This window comes from Bufo bufo, chromosome 8 (genome assembly GCF_905171765.1).
Source record: "Bufo bufo chromosome 8, aBufBuf1.1, whole genome shotgun sequence".
Taxonomy (NCBI): Eukaryota; Metazoa; Chordata; class Amphibia; order Anura; family Bufonidae; genus Bufo; species Bufo bufo.
In genome coordinates, this window is record NC_053396.1 from 211327800 (window position 1) to 211338855 (window position 11056).

At 45.2% G+C, this 11056-nt stretch overlaps 1 non-coding gene across 1 annotated transcript; it reads left to right on the top strand.

Moving 5' to 3' along the window:
* Positions 1–10537: 10537 nt before the first annotated feature.
* Positions 10538–10620, top strand: TRNAL-UAA. The gene has a single exon. It is a non-coding gene; the product is annotated as a tRNA-Leu (tRNA).
* The last annotated feature ends 436 nt before the right edge of the window (positions 10621–11056 follow it).

Sequence of the window (11056 nt, forward strand, 5' to 3'; positions counted from 1 at the left end):
ACGGTTCAGCTCCCTAAAATCTAGGCAAGGTCTCAGAGAGCCATCTTTTTTTTTACCAAAAAAAACCCCGCGGCCACAGGTGACTTTGAGGGACGAATATGCCCCTTCTCGAGACTCTAGGAGATATAAGTTCGCATTGCGATTCTTTCCGGTTGTGAGAGATTGTAGAGGCGTGCTTTTGGCAGCTTGGCGCCGGGAATGAGGTTAATGGGACAGTCAAACTCCCGGTGAGGAGGTAGCTCCTGAACACCGCTCTCGGAAAACACGTCCGAGAAATCAGAGAGAAATGATGGCACAGTTTTAGTAGACACCTCTGCAAAAGTCGCTGTGAGACAATTCTCTCTACAAAAGTCACTCCACTCATTTATTTGCCTTCCTTGCCAATCAATAGTGGGGTTATGTCTAGTGAGCCAGGGTAACCCCAAAACTAGAGGAGAAGGCAATCCGTTAAGGACAAAACAAGATATATCCTCCACATGAGTGTCACCTACAGCTAGCCGGATATTGTGAACAATGCCCTTCAGAGATCTCTGTGAGAGTGGAGCAGAGTCAATAGCAAAAACAGGTATATCCTTTTCTAATGTGCAAACCTGAAAACCATGCATGGCTACAAATTGAGTGTCAATAAGATTGACGGCCGCTCCACTATCGACAAAAATCTCACAAGAAATGACTTTGCTCTCTAGCGCCACCCTGGCAGACAGGAGAAAACGGGAACTGCAGGTCAGAGGAAAAGCATCAATTCCTACATCAACTTTGCCCAAAGTAGCAGATGAAGCAGAATTTGATGATTTACCTTTTGAGGTTTTTCTCTTATTATCGCTCTTAGTACAGTTCAAGAATCTCCTAGAGGGACAAACATTTGCAAATGACTATGCCCCCACAACAAAAACACACCATACTTGAGGGACTAAATCCTCTTTTATCAGGGGCAACTCAGCAAAGGGAAGCAGCAGGGGTACAACATCATCATCATCACACCGTACGTCCATGTGTGTAATGCTGCTGACTGAGACTTATCCCTGTTATCTACATCCTCTGGCAATAATGGTTGCGCATCACTCATTTCTTCCCAATCATGTGTATATAACTCCTCTGACAGATCAAGTGAAGTGGCTGTGGTGCTAGTGTTGGTGGTGGCGGCAGGCGGGCGAGAGTGGTAACTTGAGAGGTGCCCGAAGCTGAGCTGGAGGAGGATGGTGCGTCAAGGTTGCGAGCGAAGCTGTAGAAGATTGGGTGTCCTGTGTAAGCCAGTCAACTATGTCCTCAGAATTTTTCGAGTTCAGGGTACGCGGCCTATGAACACTGGGTATTACTTCTAGGGCCAAAGGAAATCAACATCACCACGACCACGACGGGCCTCTGCCTGTCATTTTTTTTTAGATTAGTGGTACTATGCGTGCAAGGTACTGTGCCACCCGATATGAGTGGTGGCCAGTGGGCACAGTACAGTCTGTGGGCCTGACACACACTGGCAGGCAACTGCAATTATATTACAGAGAAAAGTTAAATGACTTTTTTATCTGCAAGGTACTGTGCCACCCTATATGAGTGGTGGGCAGTGGGCACCAGTACAGTCTGTGGGCCTGACACTACTGGCAGGCAACTGCAATTATATTACAGAGGAAAAATGAAATGAATTTTTTAACAGCAAGGTGCTGTGCCACCCTATATGAGTGGTGGGCAGTGGGCACAGTACAGTCTGTGGGCCTTACACACACTGGCAGGCAACTGCAATTATATTACAGAGAAAAAAAATGTAATTACTTTTTTATCTGCAAGGTACTGTGCCACCCTATATGAGTGGTGGACAGTGGGCACAGTACAGTCTGTGGGCCTGACACTCACTGGCAGGCAACTGCAATTATATTACAGAGGAAAAATTGAATAATTTTTTTAACAGCAAGATGCTGTGCCACCCTATATGAGTGGTGGGCAGTGGGCATAGTACAGTCTGTTGGTACAGCTATTGGGACACCGCAGTTGAAGGTACCCGGCCGAATTTTTTTTTCACAAAAGGCAATCCCCAACCTGTACTCTATTGTGGAAAAGGAAGTCATGGCATGTCTGGCACACAGTGTTGGGGCAAGGGTCCATCTGACCACTGATACCTGGTCTGCAAAGCACGGTCAGGGCAAGGTATATCACGTACACTGCGCATTGGGTTAAACCTGCTGACGGCTGCTCAAGCATGGAATGCGTAGCTTTGCAGCGGAGTTGGTTGACACCGCCGCCGACTTGCAGGCAGGCCTGCTGCACACCTCCTCTACTCCTCCTACTCCATCCTCTTCGCTAAACCTCCTCGGCTGAGTCCTCTTCTGCTGCTGCGTCTTGCTTCACATCAACTGCACCCCCCCAGCTCCCCAGGCGGCTTATTCCACATCCAGATACGACCTTGTCACGCCATCTTGGGGTTGACTTGCCTGAAAGCAGAGAGTCACACCGGACCAGCCACTCCTGTATGCCCTGAATGCACTGGTGGACAGTGGCTGGACACCGCACCAACTGGAGATCGGCAAAGTGGTATGTGACAACGGAAGCAATCTGTTGGCGGCATTGAATTTGGGCAAGTTGACACATGTGCCCGTGCATGGCACATGTGTTGAATCTGATCGAAAAAAATGCTTTGTGTATAAGTACCAGGCTTACAGGACGTCCTCAAGCAGGCCAGGAAGGTGTGTGGCCATTTCAGGCGTTCCTACACGGCCATGGCGCACTTTTCCAATATTCAGCGGCGAAACAACATGCCAGTGAGGCGCTTGATTTGCGACAGCCCGACACGTTGAAATTCAACACTCCTAATGTTCGGCCGCCTGCTCCAACAAGAAAAAAGCCGTCAACGAGTATTTGTATGACCGGGGTGCTAGGACAGCCTCTGCGGAGCTGGGTATTTTTTGGCCAAGTTACTGGACGCTCATGCGCAATGCCTATAGGCTCATGCGTCCTTTTGAGGAGGTGACAAACATAGTCAGTCGCACCGAAGGCACCATCAGCGACCTCATCCCATTTGTTTTCTTCCTGGAGCGTGCCCTGCGAAGAGTGCTGGATCAGGCCGTAGATGAGCGTGAAGAGGAAGAGTTGTGGTCACCATCACCACCAGAAACAGCCTTATCATCATCGCTTGCTGGACCTGCGGCAACGCTTGGAAGAGGAGTCTGAGGAGTCAGAGGAGGAATGTGGCTTTGAGGAGGAGGAAGACCAACCACAGCAGGCATCCCAGGGTGCTCGTTGTCACCTATCTGGGACCCGTGGTGTTGTCGTGGCTGGGGGGAAGAACAGACCTATCAATGACATCAGTGAGGACGAGGAACGGGACATGAGTAGTCGGCATCCAACCTTGTGCAAATGGGGTCTTTCATGCTGTCATGCTGTTGAGGGACCCTCGTATAAAAAGGCTGAAGGAGAACGACCTGTACTGGGTGGCCACGCTACTAGACCCTCGGTATAAGCAGAAAGTGGCTGAAATGTTACCGAATTACCGGAAGTCGGAAAGGATGCAGCAGTTCCAAAACAAGTTAAAAAGTATGCTTTACACAGCGTATAAGGGTGATGTCACAGCACAACGGGAATCTAACAGGGTAGGAGGTGAAAGTAATCCTCCTCCTACCACGACCACGCCGGCAAGGACAGAATGCTTTACAGACGTGTTGTTGATGGAGGACATGCAGAGCTTTTTAAGTCCTACGCATCACCACAGACCTTCGGGGTCCACCCTCAGAGAACGACTCGACCGACAGGTAGCAGACTACCTCGCCTTAACTGCAGATATCGACACTCTGAGGAGCGATGAACCCCTTGACTACTGGGTGTTCAGGCTTGACCTGTGGCCTGAGCTATCCCAATTTGCGATAGAACTTCTGGCCTGCCCCGCTTCAAGTGTCCTGTCAGAAAGGACCTTCAGCGCAGCAGGAGGTATTGACACTGAGAAGAGAAGTTGCCTAGGTCAAAAAAGTCTAGATTACCTCACCTTTTTTAAGATGAATGAGGCATGGATCCCGAAGGGACTGACAGTGGGGGATGCATTTGACTAAAAAAGGCCTGATGAGAAGCCTTGGGCTAAAAATGGTCCCCACGCTGCTGTATTTAATCTCTGCATGCCGGATGACTTGCGTGACTTCTCCGCCACCAACTAGGGTTCAAGCCGCAATGTTTTAGTACACTTTCTGCCTGGAAAACATCAATTTTTCCGGCCTGCAACAATACCTAATTTTTCAGGCATGTGTACATGCCAAATTTTTCTGGCCTCTGGTGCTGCACTGTGGCTGCAAAAAAAAAAAAACTATTGACAACTCTTTGCGGTTGTTTGCGGTGCGTTAAACGGGGAGTTTGGTCTGTCAGAGTTTGGTCTGTCACTGTGAAGCGGGCGTAACCCTTACACTACCTGATCGATACAACATCATACCTGATCGTATACACACACTGGATGTTTTAAAGCACGTTATTCCAAACAATTTAGGAATGTTAGGTGATTTATGCCCTTTATGGATTAAAACCCGACTCTGCGTCAACTACGTAATTTTCCATGGGAGTTTTGCCATGGATCCCCCTCCGGCATGCCACAGTCCAGGTGTTAATCCGCTTGAAACAACTTTTCCATCACTATTGTGGCCAGAAAGAGTCCCTGTGGGTTTTAAAATTCGCCTGCCTATTGAAGCCTATGGCTGTTTGCCCGGTTCGCCCGTTTGCGAACATTTGCGTAAATTCACGTTCGCCGTTCGCGAACTGAAAATTTTATGTTCGCAACATCTCTACCTAGGGGCTCTATACCGGAAAAGAACTGATCAGTTTTATCCCCATGCATTCTGAATGGAGAGCAATCTGTTCAGGATGCATCAGGATGTCTTCAGTTTCAGTCTTTTTGACTGTTCAGGACGGAGATAATACCGCACGCAGCATTTTGCGGTTTTATCTTTGGCCAAAAAAACAGAATACTTGAATGCTGGATCCGGCTTTTTTTTTCTATAGGATCAAACCCTTTCCTCAGCGGTACGCGTTTCAGGGATCAAACCCGGTACCGCTGAGGAAAGGGTTTGATCCCAGAACGCGTCGGTTTGAGACAGCAAAGTTTTTGTTCAAGTTCTGAGGTGCCGACACTCTAAGGCAGCCCCTTGGACCCTTGCTGATTGGAGTTGTGGATTATTGACATTGCATGGTCCGGACTTTAGGACCCAACATACCATCAGCCGATCTGTTCCCCAACGAGCCGCGTGGATCACATGGTGTGGAGCCGGGTCACGTGGGACGCCGCATATTAGACCTAGAGACCACAAGGGACGCCGATGTGAGTCCGGGCGGTGGAGCAAGGACTTCTCTCCACCTCCACTCAGCATAAGAAGAGGGGTAATGTACTCTGCCCCACAGGGTTATATTCATTGATATATCATTACTACGTTATGCATGGTAGTGCGGTCCAGCTCATAGACCAACATCAATCTAGATCCCCATAGGACATTATACTTGGACTCGGATTGCCCACCTGGGATCAGGTCCACATTTTGCACCAGCAGTTATCACACTGCTTGTTTTGCGCCGCTCAGGCTTTTATGCCCAATTGGGCACATTTGTATGATTTTATGGATGTATAGTTTTATGCCAGTTTTTATATCAGATTTATATTAAATGTGGTCATTGTCACTCTACATTGGTGGGTCCCAGATAATTGAGTGCCCTCCTATTGTTTATATATTGTAAACAAACTTTATCAGAGCAGGGAGAGAAGCTGACGTCACAGGTCTGTGACCCTCAGTCAAATCTGAGAAACCAGCCACTGGAGATAAAGTGAGTTTATTGGAAAGCTGTTACATTTACCTAGTTAGGAACATAGAAAGAACAAAAAATAACTCGGACAACCCCTTTAACCTGTTTGGGACACATGACGTACCGGTACGTCATGTGTATTTCCGCCATCACCGCCGCCCGGCGGGCGGTGATCGGAACAAGGTTGCTGCTCAAATCATTGAGCAGGCACCTTGGCTAAATGCGCGGGGGGGTCCCGTGACCCCCCCGTGTCGCTGACCGCCGACCGCGACCGCCGCCGCACCATAAAAAAGCCCGAAACCGCAGGTCTGAATTGACCCGGTTTCCGGCTTTTTATGGTGCGGCGGCGGGCGCAGGTGCCAACGGGTCCCCGTGGGGCTGTACGGGGGGACCCGATGGCATGGAAGGCAGCGCGATGCCTGCCTTTCCTGTGACGAGCCTGTGAGATCCAGCCCCCCTGGATCTCACAGGCCGGAAGCTGTATGAGTAATACTCACTGTATTACTCATACAGCCAATGCATTCCAATACAGAAGTATTAGAATGCATTGTAAAGGATTAGACCCCCAAAAGTTGAAGTCCCAAAGTGGGACAAAAAATGTAAGATGAAAAAAAAAGTTTCAAAAATAAAGTTTTCCCCCCCAAAAATTTACGTTTCAAGTAAAAAAAACAAAAACTGCATTTTCCTCAAATAAAGTTATAAAAAAAATGGTAAAAAATAGGGGTATCGCCGCGTCCGTATCGACGTATCGCTCTATAAAAATATCACATGACCTAACCCCCTCAGGTGAATACCTAAAAAAAAAAAGTGTAAAAAAAGCAATTTTTTGTCACCTTACATCACAAAAAGTGTAATAGCAAGCGATCAAAAAGTCACACGCACCCCAAATAGTGCAATCAAACCGTCATGTCATCCCGCAAAAATCATACTCTACCCAAGATAATCGCCCAAAAACTGAAAGAACTATGGCTTTTAGGACTATGGAAACACTAAAACATTATTTTTTTTTGTTTCAAAAAATGAAATCATTGTGTAAAACTTACATAAATAAATAAAAAGTATACATATTAGGTATCGGCGCGTTCGTAATAACTTGCTATATAAAATATCACATGACTTAACCCCTCAGGTGAATACCGTAAAAAAATTAAAACGGTGTAAAAAAAGCTATTTTTTGTCACCTTACATCACAAAAAGTGTAATAGCAAGCAATCAAAAAGTCATACGCACCCCAAAATAGTGCCAATCAAACTGTCAATCTCATCCCGAACAAAATGAGCCCTTACACAAGACAGTCGCCCAAAAAATAAATAAAACTATGGCTTTCCAGAGATGTGGAGAGACTAAAGAATCATTTTTTTTTTTTAAATGCTTTGTTATGTAAAACTGAAACAAATAACCCCAAAAAGTTGTCATATTTGGTATTGTCGCGTCCCGTAACAACCTGCTCTATAAAAAATACCACAAGATCTAACCTGTCAGATGAATGTTGTAAATAACAAAAAATAAAAAACGGTACCAAAACAGCTATTTCCTTGTTACCTTGCCTCACAAAAAGTGTAATATAGAGCAACCAAAAATCCTATGTACCCTAAAATAGTACTAACAAAACTGCCACCCTATCCCGTAGATTTTCCAAAAATGGGTTCACTTTTTTGGAGTTTCTACTCTAGGGGTGCATCAGGGGGGCTTCAAATGGGACATGGTGTCAAAAAAACAGTCCAGCAAAATTTGCCTTCCAAAAACCGTATTGCATTCCTTTTCTTCTGCGGCCCTGCCGTGTGCCTGTACAGCAGTTTACGACCACATATGGGGTGTGTTTCTGTAAACTACAGAATCAGAGCCATAAATATTGAGTGTTGTTTGGCTGTTAACCCTTGCTTTGTAACTGGAAGAAAATTATTAAAATGGAAAATCTGCCCAAAAAGTGAAATTTTGAAATTGTATCTCTATTTTCCATTAATTCTTGTGGACACCTAAAGGGTTAACAAAGTTTGTAAATCAGTTTTGAATACCTTGAGGGGTGTAGTTTCTAGAATGGGGTCAGTTTTGGGTGGTTTCTATTATGTAAGCCTCACAAAGTGACTTCAGACCTGGACCGGTCCTTGAAAAGTTGGTTTTTGAAAATTTGTGAAAAATTTCCAGATTTCCTTCTAAACTTCTAAGCCTTATAACATCCCCAAAAAATAAAATGTCATTCCCAAAATGATCCAAACATGAAGTAGACATATGGGGAATGTAAAGTAATAACTATTTTTGTAGGTATTACTATGTATTATAGAAGTAGAGAAATTGAAACTTGTAAATTTGCAAATTTGGTATTTTTTTATAAATAAAAAAGATTTTTTTTTACTCCATTTTACCAGTGTCATGAAGTACAATATGTGACAGAAAAAAACAATCTCAGAATGGCCTGGATAAGTCAAAGCGTTTTAAAGTTATCACCACATAAAGTGACACTGGTCAGATTTGCAAAAAATGGCCTGGTCCTTAAGGTGAAAATGAGCCCGGGTCCCTAAGGGGTTAAGGTGAAAAAATGGAAAGGTCCTTAAGGTGTTACAGAGGACCTTTCATCAGTTTGTACTTGCTAAAATCAATACATCACGTTGTAGGCCAAGATTAGGAGATGTCATATCGCTATTTTTTTTTTTTTTACTAATGCGCTGCTCTGTTGCACTGATGGGCCCCATTCGGTTTTGGCGCCCTGTATGCTAATCAATAGCATCGGTACAGGGAGGAGTACACGGGCGCGTTTCTCAGGGGGCGTCTCCTTCTCCTTAGCTGTGAGCTGTCCAATCACAGCCAGGGAGAAAAAAAAGCTCATCTTCTCCCTGGCTGTAACGTGGTCTGCTGCGATTGGACAGCTCACAGCCAGGGAGAAGGAGACGCCCCCTGAGAAAAGCTGCTGCCTCCCCCTCCCTGTACCGATGCTATTGATTTACATACAGGGCAGCAATACTGGATGGGTAATCTGGACGATTTTTTTTAATTACTCCAACCCTGATTGACCTATATAAGAGATACATGGAAGGTAGGCAAATTCCTTACCACAGGGTCGTCTCACTTCAGCAAATAGCATTTATTATGTAGAGAAAGTTAATACAAGGCACTAACTAATGTATTGTTATTATCCATATTGCTTCCTTTGCTGGCTGGATTCATTTTTTCCATCACATTATACACGGCACGTTATCATGGGTACAACCACCTTGCAATCCATCAGTGGTGGTCGTGCTTGCACACTGAGAGGTGCTAAGATACAACTTACAGCCAGGCTCCCACATACCTCCATAGTGAGATCACTCAGGCAGTGGGGGAGATGATAAGGCTGTAAGCCCCGCCTATAACAGGTCATGTGACACAGGCCGCCAGGTGCTCTAGAATGCTACCAGCAGTACGCAATGGCACATTCTAAACAATTCAAGAAAAATAACTGAAATAAATTGGGGATTGCCGTTAGCAACGGATCACATGCGGAGGAATTGCTCCCCCGGTTATAAACACGCCACAGTGTTTGGGGTTTTTGAGCATTTCCTCCCATGGCCAATTTATTTCAGTTATTTTTGTTGAATGGTTTAGAATGTGCCATTGCGTATGCGGCATAACTATTAATGGCGCTAATGGGCGCAATAATTCTGGAGGGTACTAATTGGAGCATTAATATTATTGGGGGGCACTAATGGGGGCATTATTAATTCTGGAGGACACTAATGGGGGCATTACTATTGTTACTGGGGGCACTATTAATTCTGGGGGGCGCTAATATGGGCATTATTAATTCTGGGGGGAGCTAATGGGGCCATTATTAATTCTGGGGGACACTAATTCAGGCATTAATATTATTGGGGGGCACTAAGGGGGTCATTATTAATTCTGGGGGGCACTAATGGGGGCATTACTATTACTGGGGGCACTAATATAACTAAAAGGCACTAATAGGGGCCTTATTAATTCTGGGAGCACTAATGGAGGCATTATTAATTCTGGGGAGCACTGATGGGGATTACTATTACTGGGGACACTAATGGAGACGTTATTCATTCTGGGGGGCACTAATCAGGCATTAATATTATTGGGGGGCACTAATGGGGGCATTAATTTTGGGGGCACTAATTCAGGCATTAATATTATTGGTGGAACTATTAATTCTGGGGGGCGCTAATGGGGGCATTATTAATTCTGGGGTCACCAATTCGGGCATTAATATTATTGGGGGCACTAATGGGAGCATTATTAATTCTGGAAGGCGCTAATGGAGGCATTATTATTTTTGGAGGACACTAATTGAGGCATTACTATTATTGGGGTGCACTAATGGGAGCAATATTAATTCTGGGGGGGCACAAATGTGGGCACTATTAATTCTGGGGACACTAATGGGCATTATTAATTTTGGAGAGCACTACTTGCGGCATTAATATGACTAAGCGGCACTAATGAGGGCATTACTAATTCTGGGAGGCACTAATGGAAGCATTACTATTACAGGGGACACTAATGGAGGCATTAATTCTGGGGGGGGTGCTAATGGGGGCATTAATATTACTGGGGGCCACATTATAAAATAGCAACTTAACACCCAGTGTTAAGCCACGCCCACAACCACACCTCCTTTGGGGTTTGGTTTAACTTGGCCGGTATTTTTCGTCTAAACATCCCTTGCAGCAAAAGCATTAAGCAGGTGACTCTGTTCTTACACAATTTCTGCACAAAACTCCAAGAAAGGTTGTTTGCAGCTGTTCAGCTTACTAAATAGCAATTCCCCATTAACAATACAAGTACCAGGATGGCCGAGTGGTTAAGGCGTTGGACTTAAGATCCAATGGACATATGTCCGCGTGGGTTCGAACCCCACTTCTGGTATCAGTTTTTGATTTTGTCAAATTACCGTACTATGATCGTATTTTGTCCACAAAATAATTTAAACCATTTTTCATGGTCAGTCACAAAAAGGATTGAACTATTTTTACACATTTTTCTCACAGAACCATCAACATACGCTATACACACGTGATGTGAGTCATATCCAGTTCAAAGTGGACCTATAGTACACAATTTACAGCAACCTCTGGTGACTACAGACTGTTAAGTCATGCTGGGACATGTAGTACCACTACTAAATGTTACCATAATGATTCGCACTATTATCATCAGTACAACCCTGAGAGGAACTGTTATAGCCCGTCTAGAATGAGGTGGCTCCTGGTAGGTATGACGTCACCGGAAGGGGCGGGGCCTCCTAGAATAAGGAAGCAGTGCCCACGTGTGCTGGTGTGTCAGTCATCCAGGACAGCATGGG